The following is a 24,377-nucleotide window of genomic DNA, read 5'->3' on the forward strand; positions in this document are numbered from 1 at the left end:
GAGTTTTAGTATAATAAAAGAATAATTACAGAAAAAAAAGCTTGATCAAATAAAAAGATTGCCACAAAGTTATTGAACAAACTACCTTTACAGATTTTCAGCATTTGTTAGGCCGGAAAAAAAAAACTCCTTTAAGTTAGGATTATTACATTTTCTTTACAAAAGGCAGTTTACACAATAGATTATCACAGTTTAACACACTGGCATTCTGTTTTTCTCTGATGCTTGTTAACTTCTCCATAAGACAGACATGATTTCTTGTCTGTTCATTGCTTTCTGTATAGATATTCAAGCTGAATCCCTGCTTTGTGTGGAGAATGTATTTGCACAGTTGTCAGGATGATGGACAGGCAAAGAAAGAGAGGAGCAGTGATCTCTGCTTGTTATTACATACAATAGCCCACTAGGAACCATGATCAGCTAGAGAGACAAATGGTGTTCCATTCTGTAACATATTACGTTTGTCTCTAGGACACACATGACTTCACTAGGGCGTCTAACCTCATTCATAATAGATGCTAATCTTTTCAGGGCTGACTGATGACAGCACTTCCTGCCCTTCACGGAATTAGAGCTGGGTTTTATCAAAGGACTCAAACAGCCTGCTAATTAGACTAATTCCCTTCATCATGAATTATGTATTTCCATTGGTAACTGATCACTGTGACATTAATGGGTTCTGCTTAACTTGGTTCCACTCTAGTATATGCTAGAAGTGTAATGTTAAAAAAGTGTCCTAGGAGACTTTGCTTCAGGTCAGTCTGCCTGTTCCATTCATGAGGAATCCAAAACATAAATTATTATTATTATTTCTATTTGTAGAATGCCAACAGACTATGTGATGCTATACAGGGAGTACAACAAATAGAAATAAGGCAGGAATAGGCAAACTGGGCCAGAAGGATAAGAGGCCTCTATTCCCTAAGTGTTATAATACTGACATAGCAAACATGACGCCACTTTAAATTTTATATTAAACCAGGAAAATTTTATAAAAATATATACAATGATATGCAAATAGTGATGCGGAACACAACCTTTGTATATTGGAAATTACCTCATATGAAGAAAACATTATCAATAATATTAATGGCACTTATTTATTTAAAGGGACAGTAAACTCAAAATTAAAATGTCATGAATCAGATACATGCAATTAAAAAAAAACTTTATGATCAAATTTGCTTTATTTTATTGGTATCATTTATTGAAGAGTAAACCTAGGTATGCTAATTTGAGTCCAGAAGCGTGCCTGTGTCTCTACCATTCTGTGTTGTGAGGGATATATTACAATTTATATACCTGATGTAACAGCCAAAACTTGGTCTGCAAAACGCGTTGTATGTCTTTTAAATAAACTGCTTTTAACCCTTTACACTGGGGGGTGGTTTAATTTGGCGGGTGTGCGCTCACCTTGAAGATATTGCCTTTCCTAAGACTGGTGGTCCGTTAGCTGATTGCTTTGAATTCTGGCCTGCACATTTAGCACTAGACATGTGCATTTGTCACTTTCGTTGGAAAACAAATGCCGAATATGGCCACAGCCAGCATTCAGCTCTTTTCAGAGACAGATTTGTTCTTGCAAAAGTGCAACACACAAAGATCTGGATTTGAACACAATTTAAATCAAACGTGATGAATGCACATGTCTATTTAGCACTATTCCCTAATGCTACATCGATTTATGAGTTAACTATGTACTTTTATTTTTAACATTGGGATATACAATATTAGACTTTGTTTTGTTTTTAGTTTACAGATTCCACCTAGATTTTGTTTGTGTGGTTTCTTAAAGGGACCGTAAATACCTTGAGATTTTAAAATAAAATATTTAGTTATGCACAGTAAAAAAAACTTTGCAATATATTTTCATTATGTATTTCGCCACCTATTCCTAACCAGTTCTTCTTCTCAGAACTTGAATTGCACACTGCAGAGTTTTAAATTTTATCCCTGTTGCATATCTTTCCCTATTTGTCATTAACTGATAACAACTGCAAAACAATGCACTTTACACTAACAATGCCGCCATTACTAACTTTGCTGTCTGCAGACTCCATATAAGACAAGAGGTAAGTAAAGTTTGCCTATTGAAAAAACACTGAGAAAGAAAATAAAATGTACACTTTTTTCTCTATTCATGGTAGAAGTCAACAAAAGTCAGAACCAACAAGAGTCAGATCAGTAACATAAACAGTGTGTTATTATATGGAAATAATATCACAGTAAATACACAACGTATAACAGAGGTATTTCATCTAAAGCTTGTGATAAATGATCCTTGTACATACAGGTCTTATCAAGGTATGTGGCAAAGACCTCACTGCTAAATTGCTAGTAAATCAAGGCTTCAAAGGGACATTAAAAATATTTAATTAAGAATACTAAGAAATATTGCACTCCATCTGAGTTTGCCTGACTTTCCTGCAGTGGCATATTTAGGTATTGTGCTCAACACACACACACACACACACAGGTTTATAGGCCTATTTAAGCAATAATATTTTTGGGGCCAGGGTGTAACATTACTTTTTTTAAAATGACTTTTTCAAAGTAAATGTTCACCAGAGCTTGAAAAACACTTGCATATACAAACACGCATTTTCAGTTATACATACACAAACTCATACATACACAGTTATACACACACACACAAAAAAAACCACTTAATAGTTATACATACACACAAACACTCTTACAAACATACAAACTCATACAAACACACACTCTTCTACAAACATACACACACCCAAAAGCATGTACGAATAAAATAAACAGAATAATAACCAATATGCACAGAAAAAAATAAGCCACACTTCCTATGTGTATGTAGTGTAAAAAGCATGTGCAACAAATCTGCATATCAAAAGGCTCTGCAGTTACAAGCTTATTGTGAGGGTATCACAGGCAGACTGAAAATTAAAATGAGCTATAGTAATACCTTCAGAATGACACAAACAGCTGGAAATTGGCGTCTCCTATGCTAAGGGACATCTGACCGGTCCGCAACGTAGCAACTGCTGGACACCTCACAATGGGTATACATGTTATAGGCAGCACAACTGTATGCACCTTTAGCATGTGGCGGTGGTCTAAATAATGCGCATCTGCATTAGAGGCGGCTACCCCAGCCACATGTCCATTTGCTGGTACTGACACCTCACTGCCTCACTCCGAGCCCCACAAGTTGGTTGCACAGAGTGGCAGGAGGATTAGGCTTAGCAATCATGTCCGCAGTCTGCGCCACACATTACTGCAAGCTTTTAGTGAAGCAGAGTCCTCCCGTCTGGCTGCTCCGTGTCCTAGAAAGGATCCAGCTGCACTGTGCTGAGTTTTAGGTGTGGCTGGCAGAAGCAAGTGGCGATCTGTGGGGGATAAGTAGAGGGCACTGATGGGTGTATGGGGACTCCAAACCAGGGAGCAAGGGCACAATTTTAAGGCCCCCTGTGGTGCTGTCAAAAAGTGCAGCCCCTGCAAATTTGCCGCCCTAGGCACAAGCCTTGTGGGCCTAAGCCTTGATAAAGCCTAGATACCGGGTGAAACGCGTCAAGTCAATTGTTTGGGGTGCCTAGTTCACCGCATATCATCAGAAGACAAGTACTTGTTGAAGCAATAGCAGATCTGCTACCTAACTACAGAGATGGCAAAGACTGACCTATTGCAAAGACGAAATAGTGTCACGTGACAAACACGGAAGTCAAAGTTGTACTCCCACGCTGAAGATAAAATACACACCAGCACCGGAGGGCGATATGAGCCGCAACAAACGGTGAGAGGAGCCCAGTCCGTAGTAGGTGATATTCCTGGTGGTGAGTCTATTCGATGTTAGACCCGCAAGCTGCATGTCATAGCCATTTCTAAACAAAATATACTTTTCCACGGTTTCTAAGGAAATCAATACAGAGGACTGGTTCACTAGCTGTGATATTGTTATACATATATAAATGTAGGAACATACAGATTTTTTCCACCATTTTCTAAAGGTGGTGTCAAAAACTGTCTATGTTTTAAGGGAGACGTCCCTGGTTTTTATTTATAGGAGAATATTCTTTTTTACATATTTGTGATTTTATGTCAATAGCGCAAGAGTTCAACGCTCATATATTAAATATTAGTATTTTACATATATACTGTTTTTGTTTCATTGCTACATATTTTTATTAGGTAGAGTATCTGAGGAAATGAATTCCTTGTATTGCTATTTGTATCAATTATTATAGTAGATGCGCAGATTAGTCTCCGCTATAAGTGATATTAGATATTACCTAAGCTTCTGATATGAGATAAACACCTCCTCTCTATATCATATTATTGAATCTGAACCTATGTGTAGATAGTATACAGAAACATTCTTCCCTGATTTTGAGGAATTGTTCAATTCTAGAGCACGCTTCTACAATTGTCTTACTTATATCAATGTTACATTAGATATTTTGATAGCTACCTATATTGGGTTAATTGATATATTTTAGTTTGGTGTTCAAGCTTTTCAGCGCCCTCTCAAATTTTCCTTTTTTCGAGGCCATAATACGCCCCTGCTTTCCTGTAATCTACCCATTGTGCTTTAGCCATTCCTCCAGAGGACTGGAGGCCACACTTAAAGGAACAGTCTACACCTTCATTATCTTAAATTCTTACCTTAGATTAAGATGACATCACGATCTGGGCTGGGTTTCACTAGTTACAAAAGACTCATTAATTGGATTTAACAGACTGTCAATGCTATTCAGCAGAGTGCCTAGATGCATCCCAGATCGTGATGTCATCAGTGGGCGGAGCTTGGCAGCCTTTTCAAAGTGACCAGAAACAGTAATGTTCATTTTAAAATAACATTTTTACGGTTACTGCTGCGTGATTTAGAAAGGGTGCAGAAGGTTATTTGCAGCTTAATCTAAAGTAAGACTTTACTATGACTAAGGTGTAGACTGTCCCTATAAGAATGTTGCAGTTTGGTTTAGTTTTTCTACATATAAGGTAATAATACACAGTGGGTTAAAAAGAAATGAAAAGAAAGCTCATAGAATTGCTATGAATCTTTATAGAATACACATTGTTCAGCACTGTTGTCAATAATGTGAGACCTAATCAGCATGTCAGAGGTTAGTAATTTAAGTATAACTATTTAAATTTGCTTTTTTACTTATTATTATTATTCTTTATTTATAAAGCGCCAACAGATTCCGCAGCGCTGTCCATGGGTACAAAGATAAAATTACAGTACAATACAATATAAAGGACAACAGACAAAGTTTAACAAACAAATACAGGGGGAATTGAGGGCCCTGTTCCTTACAATCTAGATGGGTAGGAGGGTGGGAAACAGGAGGTGGGGACTGCAAAGGTGAGAATAATGTTAGTGTGGAGTAAGATGGGGGCACCAATTAGGCAAGTGGAATTAATGTTTTACTGATTTGGAGATAAGCTTTCATGAACAGAAAGGTCTTTAGGGAGCGTTTAAAGGAGGAAAGGTTAGAGGAGAGTCTGACAGCTCTAGGAAGTACATTCCAGATGGTTGGTGCCGCACGAGAGAAGTCCTGTAGCCTAGCATGGGAGGAGGTGATGGTAGAAGATGCAAGGAGCAGGTCATTGTTGGATCTTAGGGAGTGGGCTGGAGTATATTTGTTGATGAGTGAGGACAGGTGGGGGGGCTGCATTGGTAAGGGCTTTGTAGGTCAGGATGAGGATTTTGAATTTAATTCTGCTGTGGATAGGTAGCCAGTGAAGGGACTCGCAGAGAGCTGCAGAAGATACAGAGTGTCAGGAGAGGTGGATTAGCCTAGCAGAGGCATTTAGGATGGATTGAAGAGGGGAGAGGTGGAAGAGAGGGAGGCCAGTTAGTAGGTTATTACGGTAGTCAAGTCGGGAGATTACCAGGGAGTGGATTAGCTGTTTAGTAGTTTCAGCACTCAGACACGGACGAATTTTGGAGATATTGCATAGGTGGTTGCGACAGGAGGAAGAAAGCAATTGGATGTGGGGTATGAAGGACAGATTGGAGTCAAGTGTAACTCCAAGGCAGTGGACTTGGTGTGATGGGGAGATAGTGGTGTCACCAACAGTGATTGAAAAGTTTGGAACCGGGGTAGAATTAGAGGGGGGGGGGGGGGGGGGTTAGAAGGAGCTCAGTCTTGGATATATTGATTTTTAGGTGGTGAGAGGCCATCCAAGAAAAAATGCCAGATAAGCAGACACTGATGTGAGAAAGGACAAAAGGAGAGAGTGAAGAAGTGGATAGATAGATCTGAGTATCATCAGCATAGAGGTGGTAGTTGAAGCCATAGCTACTGATAAGTTTACCCAGTGAGGATGTATAAATAGAGAAGAGTAGAGGACCCAGAACAGAGCCTTGAGGTACTCCAACAGACAGAGGCAATGGAGAGGAGGAGTCGCCAGCAAATGAGACAGAAAAGGACCTATTGGAGAGTTAAGAGTGGAGAGTCAGTAGGAGAAGGGGATGGTCAACAGTGCCAAAGGCAGCAGACAGATCAAGTAAGATAAGTATTGAGTAGTGGCTGTTTTTTTAGAAGAAGATCATTAGTAACCTTGGTGAGGGCAGTCTCAGTTGAGTGTTGGGAACGGAAGCCAGATTGCAAGGGGTCAAGCAGTTAGTTGGAGGACAAGAAGTGGGTTAAGCGATCAAAGACTAGATTTTCCAGGACTTTTGAAGCTAGCGGAAGCAGTGATATGGGGCGGTAGTTTGCAGGAGAATTGGGGTCGAGGGAGGGTTTTTTGAGGATGGGCGTGACCTTTGCATGTTTGAAGGAAGATGGGAATGAACCGGTAGTAAGGGATAGGTTGAATATGTGAGTAAGAGCTGGAGTGAGGGTAGAAGACAGAGAAGGTATTAGATGTGAAGGGATAGGGTCAAGTGGGCAGGTAGTGAGGTGTGAGGAGGACAATAGGGAACTAACTTCATTCTCAGTGGTAGGGGGGGAAGGTGCTGAGAGTGGTGGAGGGGGTTACCTGGGGCGGAGATGGAAGGTTGCAGTCTTGTGTTGGGATATTACTTCGGATGGTAATTCTTTTGTTGAAAAAGTAGTCTGCCAGGTCTTGAGCACTAAAGGCAGATGAAGGGGGTGGTGCAGGTGGATAAAGGAGAGAGTTGAAAATGGAGAAGAGACATTTAGGGTTTGAGGAGTGAGCAGATATAAGAGAAGAGAAGTAGGTTTGCTTGGCTAAGTGAAGGGCAGAGGAGTAAGAATAAAGAATTAACTTATAGTGGAAGAAATCTGATTCAGAGCGTGATTTCCTCCAGGCAGGTTCAGCAGCACGGGAGCATTTTTGCAGCTAGCGTGTTTACTTAGAGTGCCAGGGTTGGAGCTGACGACGTGGGGTTTTGCGTATTTGGGGAGGAGCGAAAGGGTCCAGTGCCGAGGAGAGAGCATTGTTACAGTGGGTTGTATCAAGGTCAGGGCAGTATATTGTGGAAGTGTGGGGAAGGTGTTTTTGAATAAGGTTGGAAAGTTATAGAGAATCCACAGTGTGCAGATTTCTACAGGTGCGTGGGCGAGGGGGAGATGTAGGTTTAGCTTGTATATTAAGCTTAAAGGTGAGCAGATGGTGGTCTGAGATGAGAAATGGGCGACAGGTAGCGTCAGAGAGAGAGCAAAGATAGGAGAATACTAGATCAATAGAGTGTCCGTCGTGGTGAGTAGGGAATAGGGTGAATTGTGAGAGACCAAAGGAGTTTGTGAGTGAGAGAAGCTTAGAGGCAGCAGGGGCAGATGGGTTATCAATGGGGATGTTGAAGCAGGTGTATTTGTAGAGAGAAAGTGGGAAAGCCAGGCAGCAAAGTTATCAAGGAATTGGGAGGTTGGTCCAGGGGGGCAATAGATAACTGCCACCCTGAGGCAGAGGGGGGAGAATAGTCAGATGCAGTGAACTTCAAAGGAGGAAAAGGATAGAGATGGATGAGGTTGCAGGTGCTGAAAGGAGCAGGAGGGGGAAAGTAAGATTCCAACACCGCCACCATGTCTCTTACCTGGCCTAGGTATGTGGCTAAAGTGGAGACCACCGTGCGTGAGAGCAGCAATGGAAGCAGTGTCAGAAGATGATAACCAGGTTTCAGTAATTGCTTATAGTATTACGACATCAAATACAAAGTCAAAAGTGAATTTAATTTGTATTACATTAAAGGGACACTGAACCCAAATTTTATCTTTCGTGATTCAGATAGAGCATGCAATTTTAAACAACTTTCTAATTTAATCCTATTTCAATTTTTCTTCGTTCTCATGCTTTCTTTATTTGAAAAAGAAGGCATATAAGCTATTTTTTTGGTTCAGACCATGGAAAGCACTTGTTTATTGGTAGGTGAATTTACCCACCAATCAGCAAGAACAACAGTGTGTTCACCAAAAATGGGCCAGCATCTAAATTTAAATTCTTGCCTTTCAAATAAAGATACCAAGAGAATGAAAATAATTTGATAATAGGAGTAAATTAGAAAGTTGCTTAAATTGCATGCTCTATCTGAATCACAAAAGAAAAAATTTGGGTTCAGTGCCCCTTTAAGGTTAATTTATTAAATATGAATAAGTAGAATTCCCCAAAAAATTAATTATCATGCAGTGCCTTGCATTGCCCCAAATCACCTACATTACTCAAAATTTATTATAATAAAGGTCAAACAAATTTCATGATAAACTAAAAGTCTTGGGAATTAATTATAAATCTAATCCCCTGAATAATACAACCAATCTAAAGAATATAAGTAACTTTAAAAGTGAATGTGGGACAATCCCAAAAAGGCAGCTATAATATATATTATAAAATAATTAAAATATGTTTCCAGAACTATTTTTCATGTTGCTGCATTTCTTAGGAGCAGTTATTGATGCATGTAATGACTATGAAAAAGCAATTTTGTATTCCTACAGTGTTGATACTTCAGGGATGTAGTGAAGTTCTGATCTATGTTAGCATGCATTAAGATTTCATATTATATTATAGTGCTATGATTGTGAAGATTTTTGATTTTCTCAATATTTCACATTTTATTAAAGTTGCTGACACCCCTTTACAAAAACCCCTGTACATATTACTCCATGAAAATCAAATACATCTTTATGCAGTTAAAATGTGTTTACTAAATTGTGTTCACAGGTCAAAGACAAAAGCAATAGCTTTAAGGTAAGAATTGATGACCACTAAAGTCAAAATTAAATTTCATGATTAAAGCTATATGAAACCCAAATTTAGCTTAGCCAATTAGCTCCCAGCAGTGCAAAACATGGAAATGGACTGCACTCTCAAACAGGACTGGGTACACATCCTATGACCTTACAAAACTCACAGCCCTGAGTGCACAGCTTACAATTAAAATGACACTAAACCCATTTTTTTCTTTAATGATTCAGATAGAGCATGCAATTTTAAGCAACTTTCTATTTTACTCCTATTATCAATTTGTCTTCGTTCTCCAAGGTTCTGAACCAAAAATGGGCTGGCTCCAAAGCTTACATTCCTGCTTTTCCAAATAAAGATACCAAGAGAGCGAAGAAAAATTGATAATAGGAGTAAATTAGAAAGTTACTTAAAATTGCATGCTCTATCTGAATCATGAAATATTTTTTTTGGGTTTAGTATCCCTTTAATAGTGTCCATTTATGTCAACATTTAATTTGAAGGATGCCTTCCTTCCAATTCCTGGACCATTTCCAGCTTCTAAGATTTGCCTTTTAGGACAAACCTTTTCAGTTTATTGCTCTTTAGCTCTAGGAACTCTCGTCTGTAGTTCAGTGGCTCTATACCTGGACAACATTTGTTCAGTCTCTGTTCTATTCTATGAGTCATTATAGACTCACGGCTAGATTTAGAGTTTTGTTGGTAACGACCCGCGTAGCTAACGTTGCCTTTTTTCTGGCCGCACCATAAAAATAACTCTGGTATTGAGAGTCCACAGAATGTCAGCGTTAGGCTCCAAAAAAGGAGCGTAGAGCATATTTAACGCAACTGCAACTCTCGATACCAGAGTTGCTTACGGACGCGGCCAGCCTCAAAAACGTGCTTGTGCACAATTTCCCCATAGGAAACAATGGGGCTGTTTGAGCTGAAAAAAAACCTAACACCTGCAAAAAAGCCGCGTTCAGCTCCTAACGCAGCCCTATTGTTTGCTATGGGGAAACACTTCCTACGTCTGCACCTAACACTTTAACATGTACCCCGAGTCTAAACACCCCTTACCTTACACTTATTAACCCCTAATCTGCGGCCCCCGCTATCGCTGACCCCTGCATATTATTATTATTAACCCCTAATCTGCCGCTCCGTAAACCGCCGCTACTTACATTATCCCTATGTACCCCTAATCTGCTGCCCTAACATCGCCGACCCCTATATTATATTTATTAACCCCTAATCTGCCCCCCACAACGTCGCCTCCACCTGCCTACACTTATTAACCCCTAATCTGCCGACCGGACCGCACCGCTATTATTATAACGTTATTAACCCCTAATCCGCCTCACTAACCCTATAATAAATAGTATTAACCCCTAATCTGCCCTCCCTAACATCGCCGACACCTAACTTCAATTATTAACCCCTAATCTGCCGACCGGAGCTCACCGCTATTCTAATAAATGTATTAACCCCTAAAGCTAAGTCTAACCCTAACACTAACACCCCCCTAACTTAAATATAATTTAAATCTAACAAAATTAATTAACTCTTATTAAATAAATTATTCCTATTTAAAGCTAAATACTTACCTGTAAAATAAATCCTAATATAGCTACAATATAAATTATAATTATATTATAGCTATTTTAGGATTAATATTTATTTTACAGGTAACTTTGTATTTATTTTAACCAGGTACAATAGCTATTAAATAGTTAAGAACTATTTAATAGCTAAAATAGTTAAAATAATTACAAAATTACCTGTAAAATAAATCCTAACCTAAGTTACAATTAAACCTAACACTATACTATCATTAAATTAATGAAATAAAATACCTACAATTACCTACAATTAAACCTAACACTACACTATCAATAAATTAATTAAATACAATACCTACAAATAACTACAATGAAATAAACTAACTAAAGTACAAAAAATAAAAAAGAACTAAGTTACAAAAAATAAAAAAATATTTACAAACATAAGAAAAATCTTACAACAATTTTAAACTAATTACACCTACTCTAAGCCCCTAATAAAATAGCAAAGCCCCCCAAAATAAAAAATGCCCTACCCTATTCTAAATGACTAAAGTTCAAAGCTCTTTTACCTTACCAGCCCTGAACAGGGCCCTTTGTGGGGCATGCCCCAAGAAGTTCAGCTCTTTTGCCTGTAAAAAAAAACATACAATACCCCCCCCCAACATTACAACCCACCACCCACATACCCCTAATCTAACCCAAACCCCCCTTAAATAAACCTAACACTAAGCCCCTGAAGATCATCCTACTTTGTCTTCACCTCACCGGGTATCACCGATCGGTCCTGGCTCCAAAATCTTCATCCAACCCAAGCGGGGGCTGGCGATCCATCATCCGGTGGCTGAAGAGGTCCAGAAGAGGCTCCAAAGTCTTCATCCTATCCGGGAAGAAGAGTAGATCCGGACCGGCAACCATCATCTTCCAAGCGGCATCTTCTATCTTCATCCGATGAGGACCGGCTCCATCCTGAAGACCTCCACCGCGGACCCATCTTCATCCGGCGACGTCCAACTGAAGAATGACGGTTCCTTTAAGGGACGTCATCCAAGATGGCATCCCTCGAATTCCGATTGGCTGATAGGATTCTATCAGCCAATCGGAATTAAGGTAGGAATATTCTGATTGGCTGATGGAATCAGCCAATCAGAATCAAGATCAATCCGATTGGCTGATCCAATCAGCCAATCAGATTGAGCTCGCATTCTATTGGCTGATCGGAACAGCCAATAGAATGCGAGCTCAATCTGATTGGCTGATTGGATCAGCCAATCGGATTGAACTTGATTCTGATTGGCTGATTCCATCAGCCAATCAGAATATTCCTACCTTAATTCCGATTGGCTGATAGAATCCTATCAGCCAATCGGAATTCGAGGGACGCCATCTTGGATGACGTCCCTTAAAGGAACCGTCATTCTTCAGTTGGACGTCGCCGGATGAAGATGGGTCCGCGGTGGAGGTCTTCAGGATGGAGCCGGTCCTCATCGGATGAAGATAGAAGATGCCGCTTGGAAGATGATGGTTGCCGGTCCGGATCTACTCTTCTTCCCGGATAGGATGAAGACTTTGGAGCCTCTTCTGGACCTCTTCAGCCACCGGATGATGGATCGCCAGCCCCCGCTTGGGTTGGATGAAGATTTTGGAGCCAGGACCGATCGGTGATACCCGGTGAGGTGAAGACAAGGTAGGATGATCTTCAGGGGCTTAGTGTTAGGTTTATTTAAGGGGGGTTTGGGTTAGATTAGGGGTATGTCGGTGGTGGGTTGTAATGTTGGGGGGGTATTGTATGTTTTTTTTTACAGGCAAAAGAGCTGAACTTCATGGGGCATGCCCCGCAAAGGGCCCTGTTCAGGGCTGGTAAGGTAAAAGAGCTTTGAACTTTAGTAATTTAAAATAGGGTAGGGCATTTTTTATTTTGGGGGTCTTTGTTATTTTATTAGGGGCTTAGAGTAGGTGTAATTTGTTTAAAATTGTTGTAATATTTTTCTTATGTTTGTAAATATTTTTTTATTTTTTGTAACTTAGTTCTTTTTTATTTTTTGTACTTTAGTTAGTTTATTTCATTGTAGTTATTTGTAGGTATTGTATTTAATTAATGTATTGATAGTGTAGTGTTAGGTTTAATTGTAGGTAATTGTAGGTATTTTATTTCATTAATTTAATGATAGTATAGTGTTAGGTTTAATTGTAACTTAGGTTAGGATTTATTTTACAGGTAATTTTGTAATTATTTTAACTATTTTAGCTATTAAATAGTTCTTAACTATTTAATAGCTATTGTACCTGGTTAAAATAAATACAAAGTTACCTGTAAAATAAATATTAATCCTAAAATAGCTATAATATCATTATAATTTATATTGTAGCTATATTAGGATTTATTTTACAGGTAAGTATTTAGCTTTAAATAGGAATAATTTATTTAATAAGAGTTAATTAATTTCGTTAGATTTAAATTATATTTAAGTTAGGGGGTGTTAGTGTTAGGGTTAGACTTAGCTTTAGGGGTTAATACATTTATTAGAATAGCGGTGAGCTCCGGTCGGCAGATTAGGGGTTAATAAGTGTAGGCAGGTGGAGGCGACGTTGAGGGGGGCAGATTAGGGGTTAATAAATATAATATAGGGGTCGGCGGTGTTAGGGGCAGCAGATTAGGGGTACATAAGGATAACTTAAGTAGCGGCGCTTTGCGGTCGTCAGATTAGGGGTTAATTATTGTAGGTAACAGGCTGCGATGTTGTGGGGGGCAGGTTAGGGGTTAATAAATATAATATAGGGGTCGGCGGTGTTAGGGGCAGCATATTAGGGGTACATAAGGATAACGTAGGTGGCGGTCGGCAGATTAGGGGTTAAAAATTTTTAATTGAGTGGCGGCGATGTGGGGGGGCCTCGGTTTAGGGGTACATAGGTAGTTTATGGGTGTTAGTGTACTTTAGAGTACAGTAGTTAAGAGCTTTATGAACCGGCGTTAGCCCAGAAAGCTCTTAACTACTGACTTTTTTCTGCGGCTGGAGTTTTGTCGTTAGATTTCTAACGCTCACTTCAGACACGACTCTAAATACCGGAGTTAGAAAGATCCCATTGAAAAGATAGGATACGCAAATGACGTAAGGGGATCTGCGGTATGGAAAAGTCGTGGCTGAAAAGTGAGCATTAGACCCTTTTTTGAGTGACTCCAAATACCGGAGGTAGCCTAAAACCAACGTTAGGAGCCTCTAACGCTGGTTTTCACGGCTACCGCCAAACTCCAAATCTAGGCCTCAGTGACTATGAAGCTTTTTTTAACAGATCAGAGATCAAAGTTATAGTCAACTTGCTCAGAACTACACTAAGGGGTAGATTTATCATAGTGCGAGCGGACATGATACGATGTAGCGTATCATGTCCGCTGCACTTCGATAAATGCAGACATCATACGCTGTCGGCATTTATCATTAAACCAGCAGTTCTTGTGAACTGCTGGAGCAATGCCGCCCCCTGCAGATTTGTGGCCAATCGGCCGATAGCAGGGGATGTCAATCAACCCGATCGTATTCGATCGGGTTGATTTCTGTCCACGGCCATAGAGCAGGCGGACAAGTTATGGAGTAGCGGTCTTTAGACCGTTGCTTCATAACTTCTGTTTCCGGTGAGCCTGAAGGCTTGCACGGAAACAGGTGTATCAATCTCCATGCAGAGCTTGCTAAATCGGCCCCTAAATATCCAACCCATATGTAGCATAAAGTGAATATAAACTTTCATCAATCAGTGCCTGGTTTTTAAAAATACTATTAAAAACAGGGGCACTTTCATTAATGAAAGTTGACATTGCACCTTATCTTAAAAAACATTTACCTTTTACTTCTCTGTAAATATGTCACCAATGACGAAACCGGCTTCCTTGGAGGAAGCGGTTTCGTCATTGGTGACGTATTTACAGAGGACCTGGAGGGCGGGGATGACGATCTGGCTTTGAAGAAGTAAAAGGTAAGTATTTGTAAAATACGGTGCAAATAAAGTTTAATCAACAAAAGTGCCCCTGTATTTAATAGTATATTTAAAAAACGCTCACTAATTGATGAAAGTTTACATTCACTTTAAGGTATGAAAGTGTTAGGCCTGATGATTGCAGCATCAGAAGTTCTTCCTTTTGCACAGTTTCATATGAGACCTCTTCAACTTTGCATGCTTAGAATGGTGCAAACACTTTTCACTCAACTATCTCTTAGAAACCTATGAGATTCTTCAGTGAAACAATCTCTGTCCAGCTGGATACTTTTTAAAACTATTTTACTGGGGGCGTCCCTTTTTCCACCAACTTGGAAAATAATGTCTGCAGATGCCATTCTCTTGGATTGGGGTTCAGTCCTGAGGTCCAGGAGAGAACAGGGAGTTTAGTTTCCTTAGGAAAACCAATAATTATCTTGGGAGGGCAATATTTAGGTCCCTTTCGAGTTTTCCTCCTCTGGAAGGAGAAACGTATCTCAGTTTTCATTCAGACAATCTTACAGCTGTAGCTTATATCCACTATCAAGGGGAACTTGCAGTTCCATAGCAAAGAAGGAAGTCTGGAGATTTTTTTGATTGGTCACAGAAGATTCATCAATATTTTGCATCCCTGAAAGGAAATCCGGGAAGCAGATTTCCTTAGTAGGTAATCCCTTACACAGGAATGTTTTGTCCTTTAAGTAGTTTTCTACTAGATTGTGGAACAATTGGGTCTCCCATACATAGACCTGATTTCAAGAGTTATAGTTTGAATGGAATAGAACATTCTAAATTTATCTGACTGCTCTAGTAAAGCCCCACAGAACTTGGTTTACGAATCGGATTCTAATGTCAAGCTTTATCGAGTCATCAAGATCTCAAGTCTCTCATCTTGATGGATTAGAGATTGAATACCTATTTTAGGTTTCTCTGATGCTGTATTAAACTCCTTATTTCAGACCATAAAGCCTGTTACAAGTAAATTTCTCAAATGATTTGGAAAGTTGTTCTTCCCTGCTTTATGAAAACCAGGGTATTAGTTTGCATTCTGTTAAAATACCAAGAAATCTTCTTTTTTGCAAGTCATCTCAGATAATGACTCATCTGCTAAGCTAACTCTTTAAAGAGTCATATTTTGCATTTTTTATTTCATACTACAGGAAAAACATAATTTATGTAAGAACTTACCTGATAAATTCATTTCTTTCATATTGGCAAGAGTCCATGAGCTAGTGACGTATGGGATATACAATCCTACCAGGAGGGGCAAAGTTTCCCAAACCTCAAAATGCCTATAAATACACCCCACACCACACCCACAATTCAGTTTAATGAATAGCCAAGTAGTGGGGTAATAAAAGAAGTAAAAAGCATCAACAAAGGAATTTGGAAATAATTGTGCTTTATACAAAAAAAATCATAACCACCATAAAAAGGGTGGGCCTCATGGACTATTGCCAATATGAAAGAAATTAATTTATCAGGTAGGTTCTTACATAAAATATGTTTTCTTTTATGTAATTGGCAAGAGTCCATGAGCTAGTGATGTATGGGATAGCAATACCCAAGAAGTGGAACTTCACGCAAGAGTCACTAGACAGGGAGGGAAAAAATAAAAACAGCCATTTCGTTGAAAAAAAATTAATCCACAACCCAAATATAAGTTTATTCTAATAAATAAAAGGAAAAACTTAAATCATAAGCAGAAAAATTAAACTGAAACAGCTGCCTGAAGAACTTTTCTACCAAAAACTGCTTCCGAAGAAGCAAATACATCAAAATAGTAGAATTTAGTAAATGTATGCAAAGAAGACCAAGTTGCTGCTATGCAAATCTGATCAACTGAAGCTTCATTCATAAAAGCCCAAGAAGTGGAAACTGATCTAGTAGAATGAGCTGTAATTCTCTGAGGCGGGGCTTTACCCGACTCCAAATAAGCTTGATGAATCAAAAGCTTTAACCATGATGCCAAAGAAATGGCAGAATCCTTCTGACCTTTCCTGGAATCAGAAAAGATAACAAATAGACTAGAAGTCTTCCTGAAATCTTTAGTAGCTTCAACATAATATTTCAGAGCTCTCACCACATCCAAAGAATGTAAAGATATCTCCAAAGAATTCTTAGGATTAGGACACAAAGAAGGGACAACAATTTCTCTATTAATGTTGTTAGAATTCACAACCTTAGATAAGAATTTAAATGAAGTCCGCAAAACTACCTTATCCTGATGACAAATCAGAAAAGGAGATTCACAAGAGAGAGCAGATAATTCAGAAACTCTTCTAGCAGAAGAGATGGCCAAAAGGAACAACACTTTCCAAGAAAATATTTTAATGTTAAAGAATGCATAGGCTAAAATGGAGGAGCCTGTAAAGCCTTCAAAACCAAATTAAGACTCCAAGGAGGAAAGATTGATTTAATGACAGGCTTGATATGAACCAAAGCCTGTACAAAACAGTGAATATCAGGAAGTTTAGCAATTTTTCTGTGGAATAAAACAGAAAGAGCAGAGATTTGTCCTTTCAAGGAACTTTCAGACAAACCTTTATCCAAACCATCTAGAAGAAACTGTAAAATTCTAGGAATTATAAAAGATTGCCAAGAGAATTTATGAGAGGAACACCATGAAATGTAAGTCTTCCAAACTCGATAATAAATCTTTCTAGAAACAGATTTACGAGCCTATAACATAGTATTAATCACTGAATGAGAGAAACTTCTATGACTAAGCACTAGGCGTTCAATTTCCATACCTTCAAATTTAATGATTTTAGATCCTGATGGAAAAATGGACCTTGAGATAGAAGGTCCGGTCTTAATGGAAGTGGCCAAGGTTGGCAATTGCACATCCGAACAAGATCCGCATACCAAAACCTGTGAGGCCATGCTGGAGCCACAAGCAACACAAATGATTGCTCCATGATGATTTTGGAGATCACTATTGGAAGTAGAACTAGGGTCAGGAAAATATAAGCAGGTTGATAACACCAAGGAAGTATCAACGCACTCACTGCTTCCGCCTGAGGATCCCTGGACCTGGACAGATACCTGGCAAGTTTCTTGTTAAGATGAGATGCCATCAGATCTATTTCTGGAAGGCCCCACATCTGAACAATTTGAGAAAACACATCTGGGTGGAGAGACCACTCTCCTGGATGTAAAGTCTGACGACTGAGATAATCCGCTTCCCAATTGTCTATACCTGGGATATGAACTGCAGAAATTAGACAGGAGCTGGATTCCGCCCAAACAAGTATCTGAGATACTTCTTTCATAGCTTGAGGACTGTGAGTTCCACCCTGATGATTAACATATGCCACAATTGTGATATTGTCTGTCTGAAAACAAATTAATGGTTCTCTCTTCAATAGAGGCCAAAACTGAAGAGCCCTTTCGCACAGAGTTCCAAAATATTTATTGGTAATCTCGCCTCTTGAGATTTCCAAACCTCTTGTGCTGTCAGAGATCCCCAAACAGCTCCCCAACCTGAAAGACTCGCATCAGTTTTAATCACAGTCCAGGTTGGACAAGCGAAAGAGGCCCCTAGAACAATACGATGGTGATCTAACCACCAAGCCAGAAATAGTCGAACATTGGGATTTAAAGATATTAATTGTGATATCCTTGTATAATCCCTGCACCATTGGTTCTGCATACAAAGCTGGAGAGTCCTCATATGAAAACGAGCAAAGGGGATTACGGCCGATGCTGCAGTCATGAGACCTAAAACTCCCATGCACATAGCTACTGAAGGGAATGACTGAGACTGAAGGTTCCGACAGGCTGCAACGTCTTTTGTCCATTAGAGACAAAGTCATGGACACTGAATCTATCTTGAAACCTAAAAAGGTTACCCTTGTCTGAGGAATCAAATAACTTTTTGGTAAATTGATCCTCCAACCATGTTTTGAAGAAACAACACTAGTTGATTTGTGTGAGATTCTGCAGAACGTAAAGACCGAGCAAGTACCAAGATATCGTCCAAATAAAGAAACACCGCAATACCCCGCTCTCTGATTACAGAGAGTAGGGCACCGAGAACCTTTGAAAAGATTCTTGGAGCTGTCGCTAGGCCAAAAGGAAGAGCAACAAATCGGTAATGCTTGTCTAGAAAAGAGAATCTAAGGAACTGATAGTGATCTGGATGAATCGGAATATGAAGATATGCATCATGTAAGTCTATTGTGGACATACAATGCCCTTGCTGAACAAAAGGCAGAATAGTCCTTATAGTCACCATTTGAAAATGGGTACTCTTACATATCGATTCAAATTTTTTAGATCCAAAACTGGTTTTTAATTTTCTTTCTTTGGGACAATGAATAGATTTGAATAAGACCCTGTTCCTGAAATGGAACTGGCATGATTAACCCTGAGCCATTACTGGGTTTGCAGGGATGCGTGAGAGAAAACATCTTCTCACAGGCAGTCTTACTCTGAATCCTATTCTGTACCCCTGACAGACAAGACTCTGAATCCATTGATTTTGGACCAAATTGATCCAAATAACTTTGAAAAATCTTAATCTGCCCCCTACCAGCTGAGCTGCAATGAGGGCTGCACCTTCATGCAGACTTGGGGCCTGGCTTTGATCTCTTAAATGTCTTGGATTTATTCCAATTCAAGGAAGGCTTCCAATTGGAAACAGATTCCTTGGGGGAGGTATTAGGTTTCTGTTCCTTATTTTGTCAAAAGAACGAAAATGGTTAGAAGCTTTAGATTTACCCTTAGGTCTTTTATCCTGAGGCAAAAAAACTCCCTTCCCCCCAGTAAAAGCTGAAATTATTAAATCCAACTGAGAACCAAATAACTTATTACCTTGGAATGAAAGAGAGAGCAATCTGGACTTAGAAGTCATGTCAGCATTCCAAGATTTAAGCCACAAAGCTCTTCTAGCTAAAATAGCTAAAGACATAGATTTAACATCAATTTTGATATCAAAAATGGCATCACAAATAAAATTATTAGCATGTTGAATCAAGTTAACAATGCTAGACAAATCATGATCCGATACTTGTTGCGCTAAAGTTTCCAACCAAAAAGTTGAAGCAGCTGCAACATCAGTCAAAGAAATTGCAGGCGTGAGAAGATGACCTGAATATAAATATGCTTTCCTTAGATAAGATTCAAGTTTCCTATCTAAAGGATCTTTAAAAGAAATACTATCTTCCGTAGGAATAGTAGTACGTTTAGCAAGAATAGAGATAGCACCATCAACCTTGGGGTTCTTTTTCCAAAACTCTAAATAAACTGCTGGCAAAGGATACAATTTTTTAAACCTTGAAGAAGGAATAAAAGAAGTACAAGGCCTATTCCATTCCTTAGAAATCATATCAGAAATAGCGTCAGGAACTGGAAAAACCTCTGGAATAACGTCCGGAAATGACATACTCGCGTCACAGATGACGCAACCTTGTGAAGGACTCGGCGTCGACTTAGATGCCGGAAATGACGATTTTGCGTCAACGAACGTAACTTTGTGCCAAAAAAATCTTGCGCCCTCGCGAGCCTAATTCTGCCAGTCAATTTGAAAAAGAGACTAAACCGCAGGTAAGAAATACTTTTTCCTAAAAAAACATTTCCCAGATATGAAACTGACAGTTTGCAAAAGGAAATATACTGAAAACCTGAATCATGGCAAATATAAGTACAATACATATATTTAGAACTTTATATAAATACATAAAGTGCTAAACCATAGCTGAGAGTGTCTTAAGTAATGAAAACATACTTACCAAAAGACACCCATCCACATATAGCAGATAGCCAAATCAGTACTGAAACAGTTATCAGTAGAGGTAATGGAATATGAGAGTATATCGTCGATCTGAAAAGGGAGGTAGGAGATGAATCTCTACGACCGATAACAGAGAACCTATGACATAGATCCCCCGTGAGGAAAACCATTGCATTCAATAGGTGATACTCCCTTCACATCCCCCTGACATTCACTGTACTCTGAGAGGAATCGGGCTTCAAAATGCTGAGAAGCGCATATCAACATAGAAATCTTAGCACAAACTTACTTCACCGCCTCCATAGGAGGCAAAGTTTGTAAAACTGAATTGTGGGTGTGGTGAGGGGTGTATTTATAGGCATTTTGAGGTTTGGGAAACTTTGCCCCTCCTGGTAGGATTGTATATCCCATACGTCACTAGCTCATGGACTCTTACCAATTACATGAAAGAAATTGCTTAATGTCTTGACATCTTTGTTCAGGTTTAGGGCCTGATATTCAAAATCTTGCCGGCATGAAGAGAAATTACACATCTCTGTTTTACATAAAGAACACCACATAGCAACATAAACATTTCTCAAGATAAAATTTGTGTTTTTATTATTTTTTTCGGGCCTTGACGAGACTTCTTAAATCATCTCAAATGAGTGGTGAGTTTTTGAATATCAGGCTATATCCAGGATATATCCAGTATCCAAACCAATTTCTCCTCTTTGGAACATTAATTGTTTTTTTTTTTACAAGCTTTACAGGTTTATCTTTTAGAACATGCATGCTTTTTACATTTAGCTTGTGTCTTGAAGGCTTTTGTTGCTTTCAGCAATATCTTCTGCTGAAAGGCTGAGATTTTTTTGTTCTTTCTTGTCTTATTTTCATCAAGATAAGACAGTTTTTAAGGATTCTATATGATTTTTTACCGAAGTGATTTTTAGGATAACATCAATAAAGGGATTATAGTCAATCTCCTTGTACTAATCCTAATTAATTTGATGGCCTCTTACTTAATTTAGATATTGTAAGAGCATTAGAATTATTTTTTTTAAATTATAAAGGTTTTTAGACAATCCTTTCATTTGTTTGTCCCTTAGAGGGCTATATTAATTTATTTAGCTTATTGGCTAAATCTCATGATTACCAAAGTTTTCTTGGAGGCGGGATAGTTTTCTCCAAATGCATTATTGCTCATATTTCTAGATAAGTTTCCACTTCTTGGATTTTCAAGAATGAGGCTTATATTGAATAAATTTGCAAGGCAGCAACATATTTTCCCTAAAATCTACCACTTTGTTTGGTATAAAAGTCCTTCAGGCAGCAGTATCTGGTAATAAGGGGCTACCTTAAAATAAAATTTATGACTAAACAACCCTGCACTACCTCCGGATTGGCACCCAGCACCTGCAAAGAGGAGACAGACTGATAGGGGAGCCCGGTACACAGAAGCCACACACCCTCAGGCCTATCGAAAGAACAGCTGAGCTCCGGAGGGTCGGGGATCCGCTCCGGAGCTGAAGATCTGGGCACTGTGTCGGGCGGCCTCCAGTGTTACGCAGCTAACCCACAGACCGACCTTAAGCATAGGAAGTGGGCCCTTCGAGATAAGGACAGATTGGCGGCTCACCACGTACCATCCAGCCAGATAACCCCATAACGGTAGAAGCGGTGGATTGAACAGGGGACCGTAGCTTCATCCTGGCGCAACCGGAGCCACAAGTGCGAACTCAATCCTAAACGGCACTAGCACAATCAGTGGTGCGAACGGCCGCCATCTTTGCTGGGCCTACATAAGCAGCGGTGGACTGCGGCGATCTGCATCGAGAGAGGTCTGGGGGCTGGTAAGCTCAGTTAATATTATTGATTTGCCCTAAACGGACTGCTATTGTCCCCTGAAAGAAATAGTGGGAGCAAGGTAATATTACAACCCAGAACAGCAGACTTTAGCAGAGGGGCCAGACATCACTACGCAGCTAAAGTAAAAAGACACTCCTAATGCTGTTGCCCTGCTGAGCCAGAACATAGAGAACTAAGAGGGCCCATTTTGTTGGGGAGGACACAGTACATATACAGGGAGCCTGCAGGCTTACTGAGCCCTCACTTAATAACATCAGAGACTGAGTCATTTCAAATCCTCTCTATGCGGAGAGCAGTAGACACCCCAGAAATGTTATTATCCCTCTGGATCTACAGATTGACCCCTATACATCCTGCTTAACACTGAGTTCGGTGCCTTTACAGAGATAAATTGCAGTGCCATAGCAGGGCTGTAGAGGTAACTTGATCTTGGTCTCTTCTATCACCAAGCTATTGCAACACTGAAAGATCAGATTGTGGACTATCTAGGGGAACATTGCTTTCTCTATACAGCTAATAGCTAACTGAAGATTCAATAAATAACACAACCTTATTTAGCCACACATTGGCCTATCTTCGCCTCCCTTGAAGATCTATATATAGCAACTCAGTAGAGGGCTGTAGTCCGCCCCTGGGTTATAATCTGCTATCTGAAGACAAATAGAAGACCCACCTATAACTCCAAACAACCATTCCATCAATTAGTATGTGAGCGACACCCTAGCCGCTTTGGGGGGAGTCTAACATTAAGTGTCTTAATGAAAACAACCTAAATGTGAGTCCCTATATGATGTGAAAACGCAGATACCTCTCAAGTTTCTATCTACAGCGATTGCCTGCCAGATTATAACTCCTACAGAAAAACAGAGACTGGATCAGGTTTCCCCTATGATTAAATAGCCTGCAATTTACTGCTTAGGAAGAAATAGCCTCTTCTTGTGCTTAAATAGGAAGGACAAACTTCTAATCTCCCCAACGTTTGCCCTAGGTACACCCTACCATCACCGAAATGGCTTCTAAACGACCCACTAAAGGGGACAAAACAATTAAACCTACAGCTGTGTCTGCATTTTTTAAATCTACCCAAGCAAGCAAATTAACAACGGAAGCAGAGGTGGATGATGATTCTGACACTGACTCGCAACAACAGCAGCAAGATAAAAGTCCATTAACAAAAGCTGACCTCAGAAACCTAGTGTCCAAAAAGGATATTGCAGACAATTTTGAAAAACTGTGGGAAAAAATTGATTCCATACATACATCCGTGATCAGCAGCCTCTCTGAAATCAAATCAGACTTAATGGACATGGGTAACAGAATAGAGACACTAGAAGACCAAAAAGACTCCATGGTAGATCAAATGGATGAAATGTCTCAAACTATCTCCACACAACAACAAACACTGGAAGAACTACAAGATAAAATGGAAGACTTGGAGAACAGAAGCAGGAGGAATAACATCCGTCTTAAAGGAATACCAGAAGAAGTTGCTCAGTCGGAGATACTAGCCTACCTTACCCAACTATTTAGCCAGATCACGAATTCCCCGACTGATTACACCTTTCACATAGAAAGAGCACATAGAGCGCTAAAACCAAAACCTAAACCAGGGCTACCCCCAAGAGATGTCATCACCAAATTGACTTTTTTCCCAGATAAAGAAAAAATCTTGCAGGCAGCAAGGAAGCTCCCAACCTATAAATACCAAGGCAATGTAATCCAATTCTATCAGAATCTTAGCATCAAGACTCTGCAGAGGAGAGGTGCCCTACGTCCCCTCACCAGTCTTCTCAGAAAACATCAGATCTCATATAGATGGGGATTCCCGTTTGCCTTACATATCACAAAAGACTCTAGGACAATTACACTTAAAGAGCCAGAAGACATACCAGAAATATGTAAGATCCTGGAGCTAGAATCCCCTTCCATCCCAAACATGATATCTAATCCAGCGAAGAGCAAAGACCCGGACAGGCACTCAGATACATCCAAGTGGCAGACAATCAACAATAAGAAACAAAAAATAAAAGAAACGAGAGGAAAAATCTCCTAGACCACATCATAAACAATGTAGTACGATGGATAGGGGGATTACATAATCCTCAACCCTTGAATGACAACTGGGAGCGGATGTAAACTAATGCAATCTGCTCCTA

The 24,377-nt window shown here is 39.5% G+C and overlaps 1 protein-coding gene across 1 annotated transcript in view; it reads right to left on the bottom strand.

The window, feature by feature from the left end:
- The window catches only part of LOC128658546 (dynein axonemal heavy chain 11-like), a 1,692,686-nt gene that overhangs the window by 335,856 nt on the left and 1,332,453 nt on the right, over window positions 1-24,377 (bottom strand). The window lies entirely within an intron of this gene.

This window comes from Bombina bombina, chromosome 1 (assembly GCF_027579735.1).
Source record: "Bombina bombina isolate aBomBom1 chromosome 1, aBomBom1.pri, whole genome shotgun sequence".
NCBI lineage: Eukaryota > Metazoa > Chordata > Amphibia > Anura > Bombinatoridae > Bombina > Bombina bombina.